This window comes from Clupea harengus, chromosome 19 (assembly GCF_900700415.2).
Source record: "Clupea harengus chromosome 19, Ch_v2.0.2, whole genome shotgun sequence".
NCBI classification, from domain to species: Eukaryota; Metazoa; Chordata; class Actinopteri; order Clupeiformes; family Clupeidae; genus Clupea; species Clupea harengus.
The window spans coordinates 9,947,944-9,973,039 of record NC_045170.1 but is presented as its reverse complement, the minus strand read 5'-3'; the positions used below and the strand labels follow the sequence as shown (position 1 = coordinate 9,973,039).

General features: G+C 45.8%; 1 protein-coding gene across 1 annotated transcript in view; it reads right to left on the bottom strand.

Annotated features, from left to right (window-relative positions):
- The window catches only part of dennd3a (DENN/MADD domain containing 3a), a 51,537-nt gene that overhangs the window by 8,002 nt on the left and 18,439 nt on the right, over window positions 1-25,096 (bottom strand). The gene's annotated exons all lie outside the window — the stretch shown is intronic.

Here is a 25,096-nt window from a genome sequence, read left to right as displayed (position 1 = left end):
CCCAGTGGAAAACGTGTGCCCTACTTTTGGGCCATAACATTCAAAGGGGCTCTGTTTTTAGCAAACGCCATGGCCAATGCTACTGGGTCAGTATGAGGGCCCCGGTGCGTTAGCCATGTGATTCGCTAATGGAATAGAGATGAGCCAATGAGAGGCCAGGAATGACATGCTACGGATGGCTCAGAGGTGGCTGAAGTGCTGCCTTGTTTGCACTCCGCTTGCCGTGTGAGGTAACTGGACAGGGTGCCTCTTCTCACTGTGCCTCGAGTCCTGGTGAGGCCTGCCTCACAACGAGGCATTCAAAAGACCAACAGGACCTCTGTGAGTAACTCGTTTGACAGAGTGTCTCAGTGCCTGTTTGTGCAAGTGACGTAGCCCGTTTACTCTGGCCTGGGTAAACGCCTTTAATGAGATTTACAATGATGTTTTCAACACCACGCTAAACAGAAAGAGGCAACGTCTCAGCTGATAGAGGACCTTTTAAATAAAAGGACACTTACAGGTCAGGATTTGAGAGTTCAAAACAAACTGATTTCTGTTGAAACAGTTATCTCACCTCAAAGAATTTCTATCTCTTTAACTCAAAATGATCAGTATTAGTATCAGTATTATTAGTAGTAGTCACAGTTTTGAGTCATTGTGTTTACATACAACATAGTTGTAGTTATAGTTCGAAAGGCCGAGAATAGATTACAGATGACACAAGATAATGGGGCCCTAGGTCTCGTGTGAAAGAAGACATCAGGAAGTGGGTGGTCAAAAATAGTTCATCGACATTATTTTAGGTTCCGCAAGATGATATCATGCCCTGTAGTGGCTTCTGCTGAGTGTACCTTGACATGACACAGTTACTGTACATGACGGTCTTTCAGAAGAAAAGCAAAAGGCTGTTATGCAGGACACCAGAGTTGGGTTACCAGGGGAACACCTAGGAGCTTTCATTGATAAAACCAATGCGGTTGTCTGCCTCTCCCGAGGCTCCGCGGTCTACTGGTACTCGTTCAAACGGGTAGACAAATCAAATAATAGCCTACACCTGTGTAGGTCCTCAACATAGCAGATATTTTAATACATTGAAAGCCATGAATACTGAAAATGGAATGTCATGCTCAAAATCACCGCCGACTGATGAAGTCAGGATGCATACGCAAGTTGAGTGATTGGCAGATGGCCGATTTGTAAACAGGTCCGCGATCCATATTTGCAGTACAATAGGCTACCTTGGTTAAAAATCGAATTACGGTAGATGCATGCTAGCATTGCGCTAAATAATTAGACAGCTAACATTAATTAGTGGTGTTAACATAAAGTCAGTTATTTGTATATGGCATTAATATTATTCTAAAACACCTTCACTAGTTGTTTTAACCAGATTTGTAAGCAGGTTGTAAACAACATTTTTGAAGTGCCTTGGTTTAAAACAGCTAAAAGCTAGCTACATTAAGTTGCTTGCTCAAATCTCAAATTCAAACCAACGTATTCTGTAAACTGGCAAAGCTTGGAGCAGCTTCTGTCCAATGATTGGGCTCAGGGGTGGGAGGTGGGATGCGCCTTCCAGGCAGCTGCTGCCTTGAAGTCAACGGTGAGGGCTCAAAACACATTAAGCTGAATTGCGCCCATGAATGACAGCTTTTTTTTAATTTATTTTTTATCGCCGAACTTTTTTTTTGCCTTAGCGGCTCGGATTTGTGTAGGCGCTCGTGGAAAACGGCTTAGGCGCGCGCCAAATTTTCTCTTGCAGGAAAAAACCCTGGAGGTTGAAGCGGAACAACGCTGGAATAAACCAATCATTGTCTGAAACACAGCATTGTTCCTGGCAAAATGCTAATTCTTCCTCCTGCACTTTGTTTCAAGAATCCGGAAGGCTGTTATCCTCATTCATGGAACCTAGAACGTAATGCAATGAAGAGCCCTAAATATTTCCAATAAGATCCAAAGACTCGATGCTTTAAGACTCAAACCAATTGACCGACTCAAATAGCCAAGACACGTGAAGGACTCAGCACTCACAGCCAGCCTGGCACTCGACAGCATCCCCTCAATTATGGACACCCTGTTAAATACATTATTATAATTCAAGCCCGGTAAATGTTACACAATACAGCAGTAACTTGCTGACATGCTCGTTTTGAATGCGTGCCTGTGCGTAGCTCCAGTGAACGTTTCATTTAATATCTGCCATGGATCAGTGCGCCCCATTATCAGAACATGCCTTGGGTGCTGCATCTGGAGCCGCCACATGCACTCATCTGTGGGGTGAGAGCTGCTCATATGGAGATTTGTGTTGAAAAAAAGAATTTGATGCATTTGACGCACTCTCGGGCACTCTTGGGATTAAAAAGTAGAAGAAAATAAAAAAAAAAAAAAATGTTTTATCCAAAATGAGTGACTTTAACATCAGTTAAATAGTCAATGAGCTCCACTCCGAGCTAGAAGGAGGTATACCACTGTGTTTCAGTGCTGTGTAAGTTCAACTCTACAGTATGTTAAAACAGCAACTGAAAACCACCGTCAAAACAATATCTAAATTCAGCTTCAACCCCAGTTACTGTTTTTCAGTGACTGTTTTTTTCTCAATACAAACGATTTCACACTGGGTTGAGGTGTGTCTTGTTTGGTTGACTTCTGCTGAGATCGGTTCAATCCACAGCGATACGGGCGGACATGTTCGGCGTACCTGAGGAGAAGGCGTGTATGTTGAGGGCCATGTCCTGCTCCTCCGTGTCCGCCACGTCCAGCAGGTAGGCTCGTATAGGACCTTCCGTGGCGTCGGCGCAGAAGTCCAGCACCACCACCCCCAGCACGGTCAGCACGATCCCGATGGGCTGTTCGTTCGGCACGTCGCCTATGGCGAGACCTAGCGTGGAACACAGAGACCACGTAACAGTGTTAGCGCAGCTGAGCAGCAACTTAGCCTGGGGGCAGGCTATGACCAGCCTGACAGTGTCATGCAGAGAGCTGTGGCACACACACACACTCTCTCACACTCACACACACACACACACACACCACACACACACACACACACACACACACACACACACACACACACACACACACACACAATAACAAGCTTTAGGTCAACACATTGATTCATAATAACCATCTGCCCCAGTTGGAAGTACACACATGGTCATGACATGCACACACACAGCATTAAAACACAGTGATGGTACAGAACGCATGACGTGAGGGGTAACGCATCTACCATGTTGAGCAGTACCTAACTATTGGCACACGCACGCGCACACACACATAGATACACCCTTCCCCTGGTAGTTGCCCGTTGCCCATGATGCATCTGTCTCATTTGACACTTTGACTTTGACCCAGGGCATACTCTGCTGTGACCATATCACCATGCGTGTGTGTGTGTGTGTGTCTCTTTGCGTGCCTGTGCATGTCGTTTTGGTCACAGACATATTGAAAACACAAGCAAATCGAGTACATCGACTGTGCATCAGAATTGCACCTGACTAGGCTATAGCCTGCAAGACTAATGCCTTTTAAATGACCTCTCTTTCACATATTACAAAGTTGTATCCTAACCTATTTAACAGCTGCAGAAATATCTTAATGCTCACGCTGACTTTCCTCCCAAGCAAAACATGCTTTGTCATTTTAACAGTCACACAGGGGAAATCTGTTTAGCAAAAATATTTAGCTAATCAACAAGAAGCACGGGCGAGTGAAAGAGAGAGACAGAGAGAAAGAGAAAGAGGGAGAAAGAGAGGGAGAGAGAGAGAGAGAGAGAAAGCAAGAGAGGGAGAGAGAGAGAAAGCAAGAGAGAGAGAGAAAGAGAGAGAGAGGGAGAGAAAGAGAGAGAGAGAACGCATCTCATGGCCCCCCTTGAGTCAGCGCTGGAGTGTGCTGTAAGCAAAGCCTTTCTTCCTGACAATGGAGCCGCCGCACAGCAAGCTAGCACTGGAGACAGGAAGCAGTTTCAGATAGGCAATGAAAGGTAGAAAAGGGGGCACAACAGGAAACATTTCCCTGTGAACTGGTTCCTAGTCCTTTCCCATGTCACGGAGAATGACAGGGTTCACACACACACTAAAAAAAGGACACACATGTGCTCACTATGAGGAGTCTAGCCCTAGTGCTGTCCCACGATCCCAGTCTCTCTCCTAGTCTAGAAGCTCGATACAGAGCTGGAGTGCTGACATAGTTACTCGCTGTCCCCTGGCTACCAAACAAACAATCACACGTATTTCTTTCCCTAAATTGCTGTTCGCACAATTCCGGAGTGCGAGACTCCTAGTCAAGGTCAGTATATTTGGCAGCAGCAGTGGTGTTGTGTGCGGGAACAAAATGTCAACTCGAAAGCCTAAATGTGCTTTGACACTTCTACTTTAGCTTACTTGTAATTGGTTGGAGTGTCTGAAGAACACCTAATATGATCAGGCTATTTTCCTCATCTTTTATTAACATAGCTGAGACAGTGGTCAGTTAATGTGGAAATGTGAATAGCCGACTGGAACTGCATGTATTGGTTGAGTCATGGACAATGCATGATTGTTTTCATGTGGGTTTAATTTTTAATCTTGGCCATATATTAGCTAAATCAAGGAAGAAGTGATCATTATCGTTAGAAACTGCCATTATTATTATTTATTATTATTATTATTATTAAAGGAGATGCTATACATAAATGCTATCTATGAAAGGAAAATCAAAAATTACATATTTTGTCAAAGGCAAATGACAGCGTGATATCTACATAGATTACGATTTAGATATGCAAGCTATTAACCTATAATTACTTACTACATCTTGGCTAATTTGTAATCCAACACTGTTGACGTTTTATGTACATGTATGTGGGTGTATTGAGTGTGTGTGTGGTTAAGACATTCTCAGACGGGCACCCTGTTCAACTGAAAGCGTGAATTCCTGTCACAAATAGAAATCGCACCAGCTGACGGTCACGGAGTCAAATGATCCCTCTGGCGTGCCAAGTGCCACAGCGCCCACAACCTGAACATTATCCTGGCAAACGCAAAAGCCTCCAATGCCGTGCCGCTTATTTCAACCAGTCGACCTAAATGTACCGAACCTGTCATGATCTCTACAGCTGATTGTTCATCAGACACAATGTCCAAAACGCCAACATCTCATTTCGCCTGACTTGAGGATAGAGTTCACCTAGAATCCTCCAAGTAGTATTATTCCTAATATTCCCAACAGCTCCGATCTGTGGAGAGAGATCGCATGAGGTCTTTTCAGCTTCTATTCCAAATCCACCTTCAGTCTTAGATCAGACAGTATACCTTCACAAGAGAAATCTACTTCTAGTCTATTTGGAAGGCGCACAAATCTAAATAGCTTTATAGTTTCAGTATTTGGCATTCTAGTATAGGCATTTTTCTTCCTTTATTCATCATTCTCCTTAAACACTGACCCTTGACTTTTTGGATGGTGGTAGTGCTTTTCCATTTTATTTGCAAGTCGGGGTCATTGAAGGGATACACTGTACACATTATACAAGAAAATCCATGCAATCACGGACACAGCTTTAATGCTTCTGTACTGCTGAAGATGTGCATTGGTCAACTGGCCGAGGGGACCTCCAGACGTGATTTACCTATGAGCGAGCCGTTGAGGAAGAGCGCCACACCCAAGAGCACGCCCACGCACAGCGCCAAGATGAAGGGGCGACGGCGGCCCCAGCGTAGTGTGCAGCGGTCGCTGGCCGAGCCAATCAGCGGCGTGAAGATCAGACCCAGGACTGGACTCAGGAACCATGTCAGGCTGTAGTATTGTTCTGGAAGACCTGTGAGATTGAGAGATAGAGAGAGAGAGAGAGAGACAATGGGGAAAAGGGTGAAAGGTTATTAAAAAAAAGAAAAAAAACACTACAAATTTTGGGATACTATCAAAACAACAGAATGAATTTTTTTATATGACCTTACTGGAGGTCAGGGTTCAACAGACTGTTACCGAGCGCCGCACTAATCCCAGAGTTCATACACAGCTCAACTCCGGGATCAGTCACGTCATGGTAGTTTTCCCCTGAATGGGATTGGTTTCCTCTTAAACGCGGAGCGTTTCATTCAAAATATTCCACTCGCTCACACAGGAACAGGTGGCTGTAAATAGCTCACCATGATCAACAGTGGCCGGTTTGTAGTATCCCCCCCCCCCCCCGACCCCAGACTGGCAACGGCCCCACCCTTTGGGTGCACTATAAAATACACCTTTCATTGTTTTGTTTTCAGGAATGGGCCCAACGTTTGGTTTCCTGCCGATCTGATTGGACGTTATAAAAGGGGCAGAGTACCACTATGGCTACGCGTCAGACACCATGTGCCGCACTGGGGGGGAAACAGCTGCCAGGGCCGCTTTTTGCTGTGTGGTTTGTGTTTCAAGAACAAAAGATGACGGCAGGCGATTGCATCGTTTATTAATTGTGACAGAGTGTGAAAGTTCCGTGTGAATTTCTCCCGTGTTTTGAGTCAAGCGTCTCCCTTCTCGCCATAAAACTATATGATCTAATAGATAGGAAAGCTGGAATATCTGCTGTTTTTACTTTGGCTTCGGTAAAAAAAAAAAGTGCAAAAGCCAAGCCAAAATAGAGACACACATCATGCCATTCTGTTGTGACAACACAACTCTCTCACTAAAGAAACATTTTCATAACATGACAGGTTTGCACTTATAAATCCAGCATCAAACCTCTTTCCATTTTTTTTCACACACAAACATTACGCAACTCGGTAACTCGCATAGATTTAAGTTGCATAAGCGAGGCAGGGAAAAGGGGGAAGAGGACGGCGAAGATCTCTGTTGGAAGGTCACGTAGGTTTAGCTGGCCCTGGGCCCCATCAGACTGGCACGGGGTCTGACTTCTAATCACCTCCTAGGTATTCAAGGGAGGTGCCAGGACCGGAGTGGGCACGCTGTGAATACTGAGTCCGTCCGTGGGCGAGGGGGGGCGAGTCCCCGTGGGCGAGGGGGAGGTGTCGGGGGTTCTCGAAGCCTTTGTGTTACTGATCAGGACTGGTGCTGGAACCGCAGAACACAGGAGGACTTAAGAAAGCGGTGGTTAACCTTAGTTTGTTGGCAGCTGAGCAATGACAAGCTGGTGGCCTTCAGCCTGATTGGTGCTTGGTTGTTTGTTTGTGTCTCCATCCCTGTGTGTGTGTGTGTGTGTGTGTGTTTGTGCGCATGCCGTGACGGGTGGAAGAAATGGAGCACGGTGGGATCCAACATAATCTATATATTAGTGATAGATTAGGCCCTGGCTCAGACAGGTTCGCCAGAAGACAGCTTCGCAGAATGGAGAAAACAGCGCCGCCTCTAAAGTCCACCCCTTTAATAGGATTGGCACACAGCATCTCCACCCCACTGCTAACCCCACCCCCACCCTCTCCAACATCTCAGCCAACCCCCCTTTACCCTGTCACTATTCAAAGCTACTAGGAAGGAGGTTGCCGGGTGGGGGGGGGGAGGAGAGAGTGAAGATGCCTCTTCAGCTTGCTTTCACATCGTGAGGGGACCGTGCCAAAGGCAGCGGCGGTGCCAAGCTTGTTATGTGATGTGATGAGACGAGCCGCGGGCACGGCGACCAGACTGCCCGGGCCAGTCTCCCAGCGGGAGACAGCAGTCCTTTCAGAGCACCCTTCCTTCCGTGATGGAGGCTGGTGATGGTGCAAGACGGCCGTGAGGAGAAGCAGGGAACGCTGCTGATTGCTGGCCAGCTTGGCCATAGTCAGTCAGACACATGAAAAACGGTTGTAGCATTGCAAAATGGCTTAATCTTTTTATGACAATACAAGGAGGGCTTAATGTGGTGGCTGAGTTTGTTTGTCAGGAAAGTAGCATGGGAGCTGAAAAGAATACACACCAAGAAAGAGAACCGCTGATGCGGTGGCCAACAAGGACACACAGCACGACACCCACACCCACACCTCCACACCCACACACCCACACCCACACCCACACCTCCACACCCACACACACACACACACCCACACACTCACACACTCACATGGGTTCAGGAATGCGGCACCACCAGGAAACCACAGCCAAAATGACATGCCTGAAAAAAGCGAATTAACCCAGAGCAAATAAAAAAAACGCTGTGAAGGCCTCGAGGACAGCGTGCCGCAAAGTGATTGATACAGCCTCGCGTGTGAGCGGGCGTTTATTGGAGGATTGCGTTCGGCTGCAGTGCGCATCAGAGCCAAGAGTGTGACTCATATCTTGAGAACCAGCGTTTGATGTTCCTCAAGAAGAAGTACAAATAGGAGAGATGCACTGGGTACTTCATGTTCTGTGCCTGTCCCAGAAAAAGGAATATTTTGTTTTTGCTTCTCCATGACATCATGTGTTGGGCCAGCCATTGTAACCAAACGAACTAAGAAAATAAATGAACGCCTGCTGGCTATGGTTGTTTTAAGTGGCATAGCCTACCTTCTCTATGCAACAAGACTGGGCACAGATAAGCATCACAAAGGACAGGAAATCAATAGGGGTTTGATGTTAATGAGCTCTAGCAAAACGGCAGAAATCTACTCTACCACTGATATGGAAATGAAACTATTTATCCACCAAAATGAAGCTATTTAGCCACCATGCTTGTTGGTAATTGGTTCCCCCCACCCCCTTTTTTTTTTGGTCGCCATCCACAACATTTAAAAACAAACACACACACCCCACATAAAGAATAAAGCTGGGCGGAATGACGCTGGGGTCAGACATGTGTGTGTGTGTGTGTGTGTGTGTGTGTAAGGGGATGTGCGAGGCACCCTTCAGTCTTTAACTGGCCTGATGTGGAAGGAGACTGGATCCCAAGGGAGAGGCCCACTCGTTGCGTTCACATGGAGAGGAGGCGACTGGGGACGAGTGCGGAGACACGCAGGCAACTCACGCCCGGTGCAAAGCACATGGTTCCACCTTGTACTCCAGCGCCTACTTCCTGCAAACCAGCGGCCCTGTGACCATTTACGGAACGCTGCCTCCCACTTCCTACTTCTTGTTAGGAAGATCGTGGGATTTCCCCCCCCCCCTCCCCTCCTCCCTTCAACTTTTTTTTATTTTTTTTTTTTCAAAACCTGCTGTTATACATACAAACAAAAATCGAACAGACGACAAAAGATTTAATCAGTCGGTAAACACGCATGCTTGTTTCTTACGAAGGCAAAGAAATGACATAAAAAAAAAAAAGAAAAGAAAAAGCAAAGCCGGTAAACATCACAAACAGGACGTCAGATTATAGTAAATAATGACAAGGGTCCCTTTTTCCCACCATGTCAAAAATGGCGAACAATACTGAGAGCCGGGTGACTCGCTGTGGCTACAGGAAATATTTACCATGTAGGAAAGCAGGGTTGAGACCAGGTCAGCACAAGAGAGGGGACTTGTACTGGAGCCCACACTACCAGAGCCCACCAGGGGGGAAGCACACAGACTCTGCAGACCCCCACTACTGCAGCTGAGGGGGTGCTGTTTACGGCTCACAGACACACACACAGACTCCGCAGACCCTCACTGCTTCTAAAGGGGGTGCTGTTTACAACTCACAGACACACACACAGACTCCGCAGACCCCCACTGCTGCTGAGGGGGTGTTGTTTACAGCACACTGGGAGTCTTGGGAGTCTGACTCCCGGTGGCCTCTGGCCTCGTCCAAGAGAGAGTCCTGTGGCGGCCAGCCGCTTGATTATTTGTGTGCTTGGAGTACTCTGCTAGGAGGCCACACACACACACACACACACACACACACACACACACACACACACACACACACACACACACACACACACACACACACACACACACACACACACACACACACACACACACACACACACACACACACACACACACACACACACACACACACACACACACACACACACACACACACACACACACACACACACACACACCACAGCAAGAGCACAATGCAAAGTCATTAGCCATGGCTTTGTGTAAACAACCCGGGCAACAATCTGGTTCATGCCAGTCTGATGGTGTGGGCAATCAGGCAGCAACCAATGAGGGTCTGCCCGTCAATAATTTACATGTGCAAATGGAGTGGCATCCCTGTATCCAAATCGTGAGGGAGCATATGAGTCCCTTTATGATGATGTCATGGTGAGGGAGCATATGCACAGTGAGTCCCTTTATGATGATGTCATGGTGAGGGAGCATATGCACAGTGAGTCCCTTTATGATCATGCCATGATGGCTCTTCCCAACATTGTGAAGTAGAGTTCACCAGCATTAGACTGTTCACCCACTAATGCAGAGGGAGTTGGCATTAGACCGTCATCAGACAGGTTAGTTCTAACCTACTGATGATGTGTTGTAGGTCTTCTGTGTACTGTAGCTTATATTGTGGAGCTAAACTGTTTTTAAGTGGTGAAGACAGGCATACTGTTGACACTACAACAGCCGACCCTCAACAGCAATAAAGAAAGTAAGAGAACATGCATCCTGTTCCTTAGTGTTGCTCCATGCGTGCATCTGCAAATGAAGCAGGACGCATGTGAACCTCGCGCCAGTCTCGGGCACAACCCTGCAACCTCTGTGACTGCCTGCACACCCACACCCACCCACACACCACCCCCCCCCCCCCCCCACACACACACCCCCACACACACACACAAGGACAGGAACTACAGCACCGCTCCTGGACCCAGTGAGTCAGCCTGTTCTCTGACTCACCACCACCCACCCAACCCCCCCCTCCATCCCGGCCTACTCCCCACTCCACTCCACTCCACTCCTCACCGACACCGCCAGCCTCTGCCACATAAAACAATGTCATTTGTTCCCATCCAAGTCCAGCAAGCTCACCAAACGGCCTCGTGAGAACCTGAGCAGGAGCCAAGAGAGTGCGTAACTAACTGGCGTAACCACAGGGTGAGAAGAGGAAGAAAATTAGTTCAGAGAGAGAGAGAGAAAGGTCGAAAGAAAGCAAGAGCGAGAGATGGAGAGAGCGAGAGATGGAGAGAGCCAGAGAGAGAGAGCGAGAAAGAGAGAAAGAAAGAAAGAAAGAAAGAAAGAAAGAAAGAAAGAAAGAGGGAGGAGCAAGAGGCCAAAAGTTAAGGAGTTGGGCGATAGTACATCAATGAAAGAGGAATGGCAGGAAACAGGTGCCCCGGTTTCAGTCCCCAGCAGGCCCAGTCAGGTGCACAACCTCCTGACCTCTGGCTACACAGACCAGCACAGCACAGGGAGCTCCAGGCCTGGGCCTCCTGACCTCTGGCTACACAGCACAGCACAGCACAGGGAGCTTCAGGCCTGGGCCTCCTGACTGACTGACTGACTGACTGACTGACTGACTGGAGCACAGGGAGAGAAGAGCGAGCCTGCCAGAGATCCTGCCTGTTCGATATTTCACTCACCGGGTTCATTCACTGAACCCCATATGCCAACCATTAGCCTCTTGGCTAATCTTCAGCATTATATTCACACACACAAACATGCCTAGGGGTGCAATGGTTTAAAATATCATTCCTCCTTAGCATTTACCAAGCTGGGTGGAGTGGGGTGGAGTGGGGGGTGGGGGTGGTTGATTGAATCGATCTAAACAGATGGGGGAGTCTGAAATATTAAAACCTCCATCGTTGGGCATTCAGCTCCTTCCCGCCCCCGACGGCTCTGGCACAACAGCACCCTCTCAGTTGGCCTTGCTCACGCTCACACACTCACACACACACACACACACACACACACACACACACACACACACACACACACACACACACACACACACACACACACACACACACACACACACACACACACACACACACACACACACACACACACACACACACAACACACACACACACACACACACACACACACACACACACACACACACACACACACACACACACACACACACACACACACACACACACACACAAACAGCACCCTCTCAGTTGGCCTTGCTCTCACACACACACACACCAACAGCACCATCTCAGTTGGCCTTGCTCTCACACACACACACTAACAGCACCCTCTCAGTTGGCCTTGCTCTCAGCGCCTATGAATAATTCAACGCCACCCCGATGAACACAGGGAGGATGAGATTGTTCAAATTTGTTCAGGAGAGACAAAGGCAGGGAGGAGGTTGGAAGGGATGAGACCCTGAAAAACAACCGTTACGCAACCGTCAGGCACACCTGTGGAGAGGATAGCAACCACTGGGGGTCTGGCTGTGGTCTGCTGACTCCCCCTCTCTCTCTCTCTCTCGATTTCTCTCTCTCTCTTTCCATCTCTACGTGATGGTTCAGGGTCATTGTGTGGGCGCTCCTGTGCTCAGCAAGAGCGTGAGACTGGAGAGTCATGCTGATGGACAGAATGTGAGGGAGAGAGAGAGACTGAATATGACAAACAGAATAAGAAATCCAGGAAGAGAATGGAACGCTTTGTCAGGTGTCAAGCAGTGAGTGAGGAGAGAGAGAGAGAGAGAGAGAGAGAGAGAGAGGGAGAGTGTGTGAGAGAGAGAGTGAGAGTGTGTGAGAAAGAGAGAGTGAGAGTGTGTGAGAAAGAGAGTGAGAGTGTGTGAGAAAGAAAGAAAGAAAGAAAGAAAGAGACTGAATATGACAAATAGAAGACAGGAATAGAATGGAACGCTTTGACAGGTGTCAAGCAGTGAGTGAGGAGAGAGAGCGTGAGAGAGAGAAAGAAGAGAGAGTGAGAGTGTGTGAGAAAGAGAGAGTGAGAGTGTGTGTGAGAGAGAAAGAAGCACGATTTGGAGTCAAGGTTCCAATGATGGGAAGAGATGGAAAGAGAGAACGACAAAGAAAGACAGTACACAATGGAAAAGAGATAAAGAAATGCCTTCAACTCTATCCATCAGGGAGCCATACAACACATCAGCCTCTCCTTCAGCAGGAGTGAAAGGTAACACCCGATAGTGTGATCTGGCATCAGGAGAAATGGAAGGAGCGTCTGAGGCCAGAGAGACTAATGAGAGAAGATCCCAGAGCACTGTTTGATTGACGGCGTACAAATCACACTGAAACACAATGACACCGCAGAATTGGCCGGCAATTTCCCCGTGGCAGTAATTCCATCGCCTGCATTCTGACGGCATTATGTTATTCCATTACTGTAAAAGCTCTCTGTAACGGAGATGGGAAGCAGAGAAAGTGGAAGTGTGTGGGAATGAGAGTACATGACCGAGAGAGAGAGAGGTAAGATGGAATAAGCATAAGATAAACAAAGCTAGAAGGAGAAATTAAAGAAAGACTGAGCATGAAGGAGAGCGAGAAGGGAAGAGAAAGAGAGTCTTCCTGATATTGAGGAATCAAACGCTGCAGGCGTAGATGAGGAGAAAGAAGCACTGCGTGCACCGCCAGCTCCCCATCCCTCTTTCACACACACACACACACACACACACACACAGCTCTTCTATTTGCACAGGAGAGGAATACAGCCTACTGTCACTCACAACAGAAGCATTACTCGTTTCCATCCAATATTCTCCAGCTCAAAGTGAGAGGTGATAGGAGGACATTGTGATATAATTGCTCTACTACTACCTGGTATCATATACCCTTAACCTTATTAACCCTTTTATTTTGTGTGTGTGTGTGTGTGTGTGTGTGTGTTTGTGTGTGTTTGTGTGTGTGTGTGTTTGTGTGTGCACCGCAGCTGACATGGTGAAGTGATGTATGGAGCCGGTGAAACTGCGGCAAACAAGGGCCAGCTCAGCACCACTGCAGTATGTGCATGCGTGTGTGTGTGTGTGTGTGTGTGTGTGTGTGTGTGTGTGTGTGTGTGTGTACAGACATGCTCTCCACCCCCTCCCCTATAGCCAGACTGCAGCAGAGCACTTTCCACCCTCAAGCCTTAGACACACACACATATACGAACGTATACGCATGCGCAAACACACTCCAGGTCTGAGGATGAAGAAGTGTGTGTCTGCACATGTGTGTGAGCATGTTGGGGAGTCCTGCTTTCTCATTGGCAGGGGGAGGATTCCACGTCAGCATGCTCTTCCTCTCTCTCTCTCTCTCCCTCCTTCCTTCTCATTTTTATGCAGTAAGCACTCTCATCTTCCACCTCCAGAAGGGCGCAATTAAAACTGCATGGGCATATCTCTCCCTAACACACACACACACACACACACACACTGCTGTTGCCAGTTGGAGGCTGGGTTACATAAGACTGCAGCAGCCACCTCGTCCTGGGACACAGACAGGCAGAAGAGCCCTGATATTAACACACACACACACACACACACACACACACACACACACACACACACACACACACACACACACACACACACACACACACACACACACACACACACACACACACACACACACACACACACACACAGATAGATAGATAGATAGATACAATACCAAAAATAACCTGTCAAATGTAGGGACAATTGCTATTGTAACCACTATAGGTGTGTGTGTGTGTGTGTCTGTATTGTGGAACCTGAGCCACAACAAGTCAGATCCCTTTAGTCCCAATCCACTACAGTGTGGAGTGAGTTGCAGCCATTACGAAACATTCCAATTCCGTCCCCTCCTCATACACATAGTCTGTCACTCTGTCACACACACACACACACACACACACACACACACACACACACACACACACACACACAGGGGGTGGCATCTTAATAGAGATACTGAAGAAAAGAAAAGACAAGGAAACCAAAACAAAAAGAACACGGTGTGACTGAACGTTCTCATAATCCAGACAGATAAGAGACTAAGGGATTTGGGAGGAGGACCGCCAAAGAAGGCTCCTCGTCAGTGTTGTGTCAATATAGAAATCTTTAGTGGGACACTATTTTTAGAGTGTGGTGATCATTAGGGATGGGCATTCGATTAAATTGTCTTAATCGATCGTCGGGAGAATTAACGATCGATTTTCGATTAATCATTAATATTTTTATATTAAAATTCACTATTTATAGGCTATATTAAAATGCAGTGAAAATAGAAAAAACACAGCGTGTTTCCTCATTGAGATATTTATTACAAGATGAACAACTCTTGTGGCAGTTAAACTTACAAGATGGACAACTCTTGTGGCAGTTAAACGGGATCCGTTCAATGGTTACACTTGAAAATATGCGCTGCTGTACTCTTAAGCAGCGGAGCCGACAGCTAGAAGCAGGTGCTCATAAACACAACTGACCTTCGTTTTTTTTCTCTCTAACTAATTAATCTCACATTTTGAAATTCATTCATCTAGATTCATCGTGATTAAAAGTTTGTTTTCTTCTAAAGACTAAATCTTATAAATTAACGAGTAATCACTTCATTCATTATTTTAGACACTGTTGTTTAATTGTATTTTGTTCGTGCTCTCTCGCCATCAGCCAAGGAATGTATGCGAGACACAATGGTGCCCCTCGACGGTAAATCGTAAGAATTGTCCCCTGAAGCAATTCGAATCACCTCAGTCAGCCCACCGTCTTCAACTATGTTGATCGGTCGACAGTCACCCGCAACCTAAACTGCTACAGCGTTGGTAACCTTTTCACGGACTGGTCTAGTTAATTTCCTAGAGAAGTCGTGGAGTGTGGGTTGGCGACCATCTAACCTGGGACTGCTTTCTGTCGGGTGCTTTGCATTAAGGTGATAACTTAAACACGAGCTGCTTCTGTGATAGCTACATTCAGCTTGACAAATGCTACATACAACTTTAGTTTTGTCGATTGTTCTGTCATTTTGCCTCTTAAACAGAAACTTTCCGCCCAACAATCCCTCAGCTCTCTCCATCTTCAACTACCGTCTCGGTCTCTTCTATCTAACTGACTGCAGACAAGGGGCGGTTTCGTGCCACGGGTCAACGCGCACCGGAAGTAAACAAAGTTGCGTTAACTGCGTTCAAATATTTGATTGCATTAATCTCCGCCACAATAATCTCATAGAATAACGCGTTAACTTTGACAGCCCTAAAATAAATAAATTACACGCACACTACGCAACAGAACATGCATTAGTTTTAATCGATGAAAAAATAATTTCATCTAGGAAATTCTTAATGATCAATTAATCGATCGTCGATTAATTATGCCCATCCCTAGTGATCATAGAAAGCAGCACCTGGACTCTGTAACCCCCCCCCAAATGATTAACTCTTACACAATGTTATTAACTCTTACTTAAGTAACATAACTTAAGTAACATAACTCTTACTTCATGTTATTCATACAAATTTGTCGTGGATCCAATCCCAGATTACCCTTATAGAGTAGTTCTGTCCCTCCATCTCTGAGGAATGGGGGCAAAACATCTTTTTAAATAAAATGAATACAAATAAACAAATAAAAAAAATTATAATAATTGTGTCGCATTAACTGCACGCATGCGCGGCCCCCTTTTCTCTTGTCCCCCATGCAAGATGTGGCGTACCCATGAGGCATGCGCTTGACTGACAGATGGGGCCTGACACAGGGCTGCGAGATCCGTCCGGGCAACAGACGCTCCCTCTCCTGCCACGCTTCTGTTCATGGATCGATCCGAAACATGACAGGGGGGGGGGTCAAGACGAGGGGGCAAAGCCCAAGTAGTCACTACTGTGCTACTGCTGTCAGCATGTGTGTACTGCTCTGTTCATCGCGCATGTATGACTAGTTATATCGACCAGTTGTTACAGACTAGTAACTAACTAGGATTAGTTATTGCCGACTAATGCATTTGTGTAGTTGTAACAAAACCATGTAGCCCAGAGCTAAGGACTCTACCAGATTAAGAGGGTTGAACTGCCACAAGATGAAAGTCCCCCATCTCCCTCATGGTAAAAATATAATTTTGGAATCGTGTCATAGGACTGCCCTCAGAAAACTCGCCGGGAGTAGGCCACGGACTGAGGGACATTGACATGTGATTGAGACACATATTGATGCGGAGCCTTCAGGCATGATGAAATGCACAGGCGTGGGGTAGCTCTGCCTTAACTAGGCCTCTGAGGACACAAGGGCTCAATCGATCAAACGATTGATGAAACACTGAGGAGAAGTGATGGTAGCAGAGGAGGACAGTGCTGCTAATATGGTGGGCACTTTGAGATACTGCGGCACATCATAAGGCTATACCGAGAGATACTCCTACAAAACAGTCAACAGTTGCTTCCCCTCAACACATCAGTGACAACCAAGTAGAATAACCATGGCATTTATACCACACTTTAATCATACCACAACACATGATGGCAGGTTATATTCTAGTTATCGTTATTGGAATTGCTAACAGTTTAACACCTGGTCAGATAGATGGGGTGTTTTCCAAATGGGGTGCAGTGTGGAATCTTGCATATTGCATTGACAGTGGCGTTCCTTTTCAAAAAAAAAAAAATTCCATTCCACTGATGCCACCTGGCTCCATTTTGGCCTCATCAACAGCAGAGATGGGAGGCTGGTGAATGCAGCACCTCATCCCCAAGCATTCTCACCGGGGAACGTTCCGTGATAGGGAATGTGGAAAATGCGCCGAGTCAAGCATTCCCAACATTGCTCGCAAACGTCACATTTTCCGATGCTTTGTGGGATTTTTTTGTCGTTTTGTTTTTTTGCCCTGTTTTTTTCTGGTCTTGATAGCCATTCCCAGAAATGGGAGCTTCAATGCTGTTGTTGCAAATAGCTGGCATTTCTGGGCTCCTGGTTTACGGGCAGTGGGGCATAATGGGGTGACGGGCGGGAAGTGACACTGGACATGCTAAACACACTGAACTGAGATCCCCCACCATATACACACACACACACACACTGATGGCAATCACCCACAAGGCCAACCCAACCAGCTTTTAGATGTGATCAACCCATCTGGATCCAGCTCTGTGTGTGTGTGTGTGTGTGTGTGTGTGTGTGTGTGTGTGTGTGTGTGTGTGTGTAGGGGGGTTGTTGACGCAGAGATCCTGCTGTCCCATTCTGATATGTATTCATCATCTGTAATCCACCAGTGCCTATTATGCAATCCCCTAAACCGGTCAGATTAGCCTCTTCATACGTCAGCCTGGTGATCCAAAGGGCCTTCCATAGAGCATTTTTAACACACACACACACACACACACACACACACACACACACACACACACACACACACACACACACACACACACACACACACACACACACACACACACACACACACACACACACACACACACACACACACACACACACACACACACACACACACACACACACACACACACACACACACACACACACACACACACCGTAGGCTAGCATTTATGTCCCTGCTGAGATTATTTAAAAAACATAATCCTAACCCGCGGTTGAGTGGGGCCTCACACAAACATCAGGAAGCATCAAACATCAGCCATTAAGTACTCAATCCAACCCCAGCAAAAAATCGAATTACTTAAATATGTTCTGTTCGCTCAGCCTACAAGAGATATAAAACCTCTTCAGCTACCTTCTGATGTTTAATGCGTTGTGACAATAAAATGACCTGTGAGTTCATTAAAAAAAATTAAAAAATAGGTTCACGCCAAAGCGAAGCAGCGGTTACCTAACATGTTAGCCGACCCAGCAACACTTACCCTGAAAACATCAAACATCATCACTCAAGACTGGCTTTGTCTAGATTAGAGCGACTCAAAATCCCACACCTCCACCATTAGTTTATGTAACCACAGAGGAAGGACGGACAAGATTAGAGAAACGCTGTCCGGCAAAACACGCTAATGCTAGCGAGCTAAGGCATGGGGAAAAAAAAAAAGAGAAAAAAAAAAAAAAAAACACATACGAGAGCAAAAACAAACAGTGAAAAAGCAAAGGGGGGAAAGCACAGGAAACTATTCTGTTAGGTTGTGAAATCAGTTATGAAAACACTGCTTTAAAAGAGTGGGGGTGAGGGGAGGGAAAGAGGGAGGTTAATTTATATGTCAATGTTTCCCCAATTTACCAGCCCAAGACAATGCTAGTGCGGCTATCCATCTTGAGATGGGACGTCTGACTCGGCCTCAGTGGTGGGAAAATAAGAATTAAAAAACACACAATGAGTGGCGAAAAAGCTGTGAAAAACAGAGCGAGGGGCACGATTGACTCGAGTGATTGTTCAGTTCCCATGTTCACACAGGCTAGAGTGGGGTTCCTGTTGGGAGTGACAAGGGGGGGGGGGGAGAGAGAGAGCAAGAGAGAGCGAGAAAGACAGAGAGTGAGAGAGAAAGACAGAGAGAGAGAGAAAGACAGAGAGAAAAAAAAGACAGAGAGAGAGAAAAAAAAAAAAGAGAGAGAGAGAGAAAAAAAAAGACAGACAGAGAGAGAGAGAAAAAGACAGAGACAGACACAGACACAGAGAGAGAGACACAGACAGACAGACAGACAGACAGACAGACAGACAGAAAGACAGAGAGCGAGAGAGAGCGAGAGAGAGAGAATGAAGGGACACTGTGTCAGGCACTCTGTTGAGGTGCCAGTGTGAGAGAGAGACCTTCTCAAGGGGGACAAAAAGACTGGTCAAAGAAATGGTTATTTTTGTGTTTATTTCTGCACCTCTTAAAATATACACACTTTACGTCTCACACAATGGGAACCGTGGTACCGGACTTGAAATTAATTTTGAAAATCAAGGAGTAAAATCCCTAAGGCCTCTCAAAGTGGTGATAAAATGTCCAGGGCACACAAAAGAGACTGCACAAATAACTTTAATATGAACAAAGAACACCCACATGCTTAATATCTATAAGAGGACATTCACATCCTAATACCCAATCACACATTGAATACATGGATGTATAGCTATACTTATATTCCTTGCGCAGTAAGCTAGTGAATATGCTGCCAGCTATTGCAAGCCTTTTTTCTTTTCCATTGTGTGAAAACAGATCTTTCGGTCCTACCCAATGCCATTGAGTAGTGCTTAACTTTAAAAAGTCACCCCAAGCTAATGCCGGCACAGGTGGACACAGACATGGCCAGTCACATGGAGGACACTTGGACAGTCAGTGACGATCGCTGCCCTTGTGCCCTTCGCCACCACATGAGAGTCTGGACACTTATCAGACAGGAAGTCACGCTATTCATCTGCGGACAGATGGAGCAGAACCCACCACCACTTCGCAGAGGCAGACAGATGGCGTAATGCAATAAGCAGTCACAACACAAGCCCAGAGACTTGCACAGAACCTCTCCCACATACACTATAGAAAAACTATTTGTTGGGTAAAAGCACTTCCTACCGAATTGGCATATGACGATGTCTACGGTGAAACAATCACTTTGGATGATTGACATTTCCCTAATGGTGTCCTTTTGGTTAAAGAAGCCCAAACTTCGACATTGCTTCACCATGAGATCACTATGGAAATAGTCCATATTAAAAGGCCTTTACTAGTAACTTCCAAGTACCAAAAACTCAACTGATTTATCCCAAACAGTGTGGAGGGATACCTCAATCTGTATTTTGACCATTTTGGTATGGTTCCCTGACGTTTTGGTTCAGCCTCTGGCTTTGTACGCAGTGTATGGCCGCTCGGTCAAACCAGCAGCTTATCGGCGTTGTGTAAACAGAGCTTTAGAAGCCTCTCGTTTAGCCCCCCAACAGGTAGTAGCAGCAGAAGTGCTGGAGCCGTCCCTGGGCTTCCTCTATGGGCTGCCGTGCCTATTTATACCCCCAGTTACATCAGTTTGGACTAGATAGGGCAGCGAAATACTGATGTGCTTATCTCCTATACCCACAGGTGCATCATGGTATGTGTATGTGTGTGAGAATGGACAGATTATCTCTCTCTCTCTCTCAAACACACATAAACAAACACACACACATAAACACACATAAACACACACACACACACACACACACACACACACACACACACACACACTGCTCCTATCCTTTTAAGCTATCTTCCTATCCATTCTCTCATGTAATCATGCACTCCTTTATTCAGTCAGTCAGGCATTCACATTCTGCTGATTACCAAGCGGTGTTTAATTCGGCAGGCTGCATGCTGCCATGAGTCAGACTCCTTTAAACAGAGCTGCAGATGGAGGGAGGGAGCCGGACGTGAGAACCATCCTGGGCTGCTGAGCTATGCGTCTCTGGGGCGGGGGGTGGTGGTGGGGGGGGGGGGGGGGGGGGGGGGGGGGGGGGGGGGGTGCTGACGTGAGCAAGTGCGCTAACCGACACGTCTTTTTTTTTTTCTCCTCTTAGGAGAGGATTGTGTAACAGACTGCATCCTGTGCAGAGGTAATCCTGGTGAGCTAGAGCTAGGGACTGGCAACACACACACACACACACACACGTGTCTGTTTGCGTGTGTGTTTATCTGGCAGCCCAGCACTGATACCAGTACACATGGTCAAAGCATCTGGAACATTTCCACACTCTATTTTCAATTCTCTACACAAAGTGGAGAGTGCGAGAAGTGCAGGGATAAATATATAAATATAAATATATATGCTACAGTGGGTTAGTTGTTCAGTAGTGAGACGGCGAGGGGGAAGAAACTGTTTTTGTGTCTGGAGGTTTTGGCGAACAGTGATCTGTAGCGTCTAGCTTGTCAGGACAAGGCCTATTTGCACCTGACTCCTGCCTCTAGTTGAGCCACAGTAATGGCATCCTCCTCCTAAAATTCTCTCATTCAGAAAACAAACTGAAGTAGGAGAGTGGTAAGTTTGTTCAGTTGCAGTGAAGTGCCCGGCAGTAGAAAGCGGGTCAGTGCTTCAGATTACATACCCATAAGGACGTGTGGTCAGGGGAGGCAGAGCCTCATGAAAAGTAAAAGTCATCATGAAAAGTAAAAAATAAATAATGATAAAATAAAATAAATATTAATATGTATCTACTGATCTGTGCTTTAAACAAAAATGTTGTATGATTCCGATCATTTTTATAATCAAAATCGCTGAATTTGACCATGTCCTGTTCAAACAGAGAGGCGACTCGCAAGGTGAGGCAGCAACGAGCTGCGCCGCATCTCAGATTGTGCAATCCCTCACACACTGGGTTGAGCGCATGCCTTAAGCTTTCTCATTGTTTGTCATCACTGAAATATTTGTAGACACTTTTATTATATGTCGTTTGTATCCATAGAGTAGGTAATGTAATGTATTTCATGTATGTGAAGAAGCTATTTAGTCTTACTGATCTGTCATAAAACCACAGTGAAAAAACACATAGGGGAGGCAAACCTAACCTCTGCCTCAATGAAGGGGGCGTGCGAGACCCTGGAAAATGGACTTCCAATCCAGTGAAGTGATAAATACATAATAGGAGACCAATGCCAGAGCTAAAAGGTTAAACTCCGGACCAAACTCGGCTGACGGCCATGTCTTTTATGTGAATGTACATTTTTCGACGTTTTCACGCTTAGATTTTTCAAAAGTTACAGAGAAAAAGACACTGTACTATCCGATAACACCGTTATTGTAACCAGCAAAAATGGTTGATGTGATTTGCGAGGCGTCTGTCAGCCAACTGTCTGACTTTAGCACGTTAGCCTACGTTAGATTGCATAACGTTATTGCAGCGTACCAACGTCACACCTTACCGTAAATGCCATCTTAAAAAGGCCGCTCGAAACCAACGCTTTCACCCGAAAGACATGTCTTGTAATACACCTGTCTATTACGGCATAACATGGGTTGGCCAAACGAACAAGCTTGAAAAAAAATATTCATGACAGCTTGCGTTCGCAGATTACTTGGAGGACCCCCCCCCCCCCCCTAAAATATTTTTATTGCAGATCTACACGAATCACACAAATGACCTATTTTGGATCAAAAACGGCGAATTTCGCCGAAAGGTGACGAGTTTGCACCCCTGTAATATGGTGTCTTCTCTACGCCACCACTAAAACAGAACTTCAGATATAAATACTGTCCTGGAATGAAGGCCCATCAAACACACAACAGCACACAGTGCCCCGCCCCCACCCACCGCAGCACTGTGTTATGGTCCAGAACCATTCAGCTTCATAGCCCCTCTGTGGGTAAAGCCTGTCTATAAAAAGACACAATACTCAAACTGGCCTTTGTTCATTCCGACCAAGGACACGGCGTGGGAAACTGAAATGTTCCTTTGCCAGGACCTTATTTTTAGGCTTTATATTATTCAAAGGATGAGTCTCTACTTGCCAATTAGCTGCTCTATACATAGGGACTTCTGCAATTAGAGAGTGCTGAGTTGACACTGTGATTTTAATCTTGTGCTTAGTCACAGTCTCTCTCACACACACACACACGCACACGCATGCGCACAGACACACATGCACACACATGCAAACAGCCATCCCACCGCTCCCCTCCTCTGCTGGGATCTGGGGATGAGCTGCTGACCCCTCAGGAGAGTAAGGCCGTTACTTAGCATTTAATCCCAGCTCAGTCAGGTGACACAGAGAGAGGAACAGCAGAGAATGAGGAAAGAGAGAGAGAGAGAGAGAGAGAGAGAGAGAAGATGAGGAGAGAGAGAAATAGAGAATAAGAAGCGAGAGAGAGAGAGAGAGAGAGGAACAGGAGAGGGTGAGAAGAGAGAGAGCGAGATACAGAGAGGAACAGGAGAGGAGGGGGAGAGAGAGAGAGAGGAACAGGAGAGGATGTGGAGATAGAGAGAGAGAGAGACACACACACACACACAGAGAAGAGCAGGAGAGGATAAGAAGAGAGAGAGAGAAAGAGAGAGCAAAAGAGAGAGCGTGAGAGAGAGAGGAACAAGAGAGGATGAGAAGAGAGAGAGAGAGAGAGACACACACACAGAGAAGAGCAGGAGAGGATAGGAAGAGAGAGAGAGAGAGTAATAGTTATAATAATTATAGAGGCATCTCACAAGGCAGCAATTTAGGGAAAGTATTCTGTGGCATCCTGACCAATAGAATTCAAAAATGTATCCAGAACAACAATATAATAAATTCATCCCAGATTGGCTTTTCTCAAAACAACAGAACAACCGACCATGTATAACCACTTTGCACACACTCATAGAGGAACACGTACAAAATGTTAAAAAGGTAAAATATTTGGCTGCTTTATTGACTTTAACAAAGCTTTTCGACTCAGTATGGCACGATGGACTTAATGTTGAAATTAATTGATAGTGGAATTGGAGGCAAAACGTATGACATCATTAAAGCTATGTATAAAACAATAGATTGCTGTGTAAAAATTCACAAACAGACTAACAGATTATTTTGATCAGACAAAAGGAGTTCGACAAGGCTGTTGCTTAAGTCCAACCTTATTCAATTATATATTAATGATTTGGCCACAAAAATTGAAAGATCTTCGTCCCCAGGTCTTAAACTTCTAAATAAAGAAATTAAATGCCTGCTTTTATAACATGGGCCCTTTCCAATTAACCTGGATAAATCCAAAAGCAATTGTATTCAAAAAAGACATTCCAAACACAATAATTATTACAGCTTCCAATTGGCGAAGAAAAACTGGAACAAGTAAAAAAAAATTGTTATTTAGGACTAACGATTTCTTCAACTGGACTTTTTGATGGAGCAATAACAGATCTAACGGAAAAGGCAAGAAAACCTATTACATGCTCAGGAAATCACTACTAAATATAACCCCCCCATAAAACTCCTGGCTAAAACTTTTTGATTCAATACTGAAAACCAAATTACTGTATGGGAGTGAAGTTTGGGGAACTAAATTTAAAAATAAATTGGACACATGGGACAAAAGCCACTCCCGAACTATTCCACTTGGAATTCTGCAAAAATATACTGGGTGTAGACAGGAGTTGCCCTAACATAGCGTGTAGAGCAGAGTTGGGAAGATACCCACTCCTTCTAGACATACAAAAGAGAGCAGCAAAATTCTGGAACCATCTGCAAATAAGCAAACCAGACAGGCACCACCACACTGCTGCCCAACTGAGGGATGGACACCCAGAGAGAGACCCCTTCAACTACCTTGTCCAAAAAACATGGGCTCAGCAAGAAAGACTTAAGCATTGCCTCAAAACTAAAACAGTTAAAAGAAAGCTGTATAGAAAATTACACTAACTGCTGGAAGAATCAAATGAAAGAATCCAGCAAGCTAAATGTATACAGAACATTAAAAAAAGGACTGCAAATTGGCACCATACTTAATCCAAATAAAAATTATAAACAAAGAATTCTATTAACAAAGTACAGGCTCAGCGACCATAGTCTTGCAGTAGAAAAG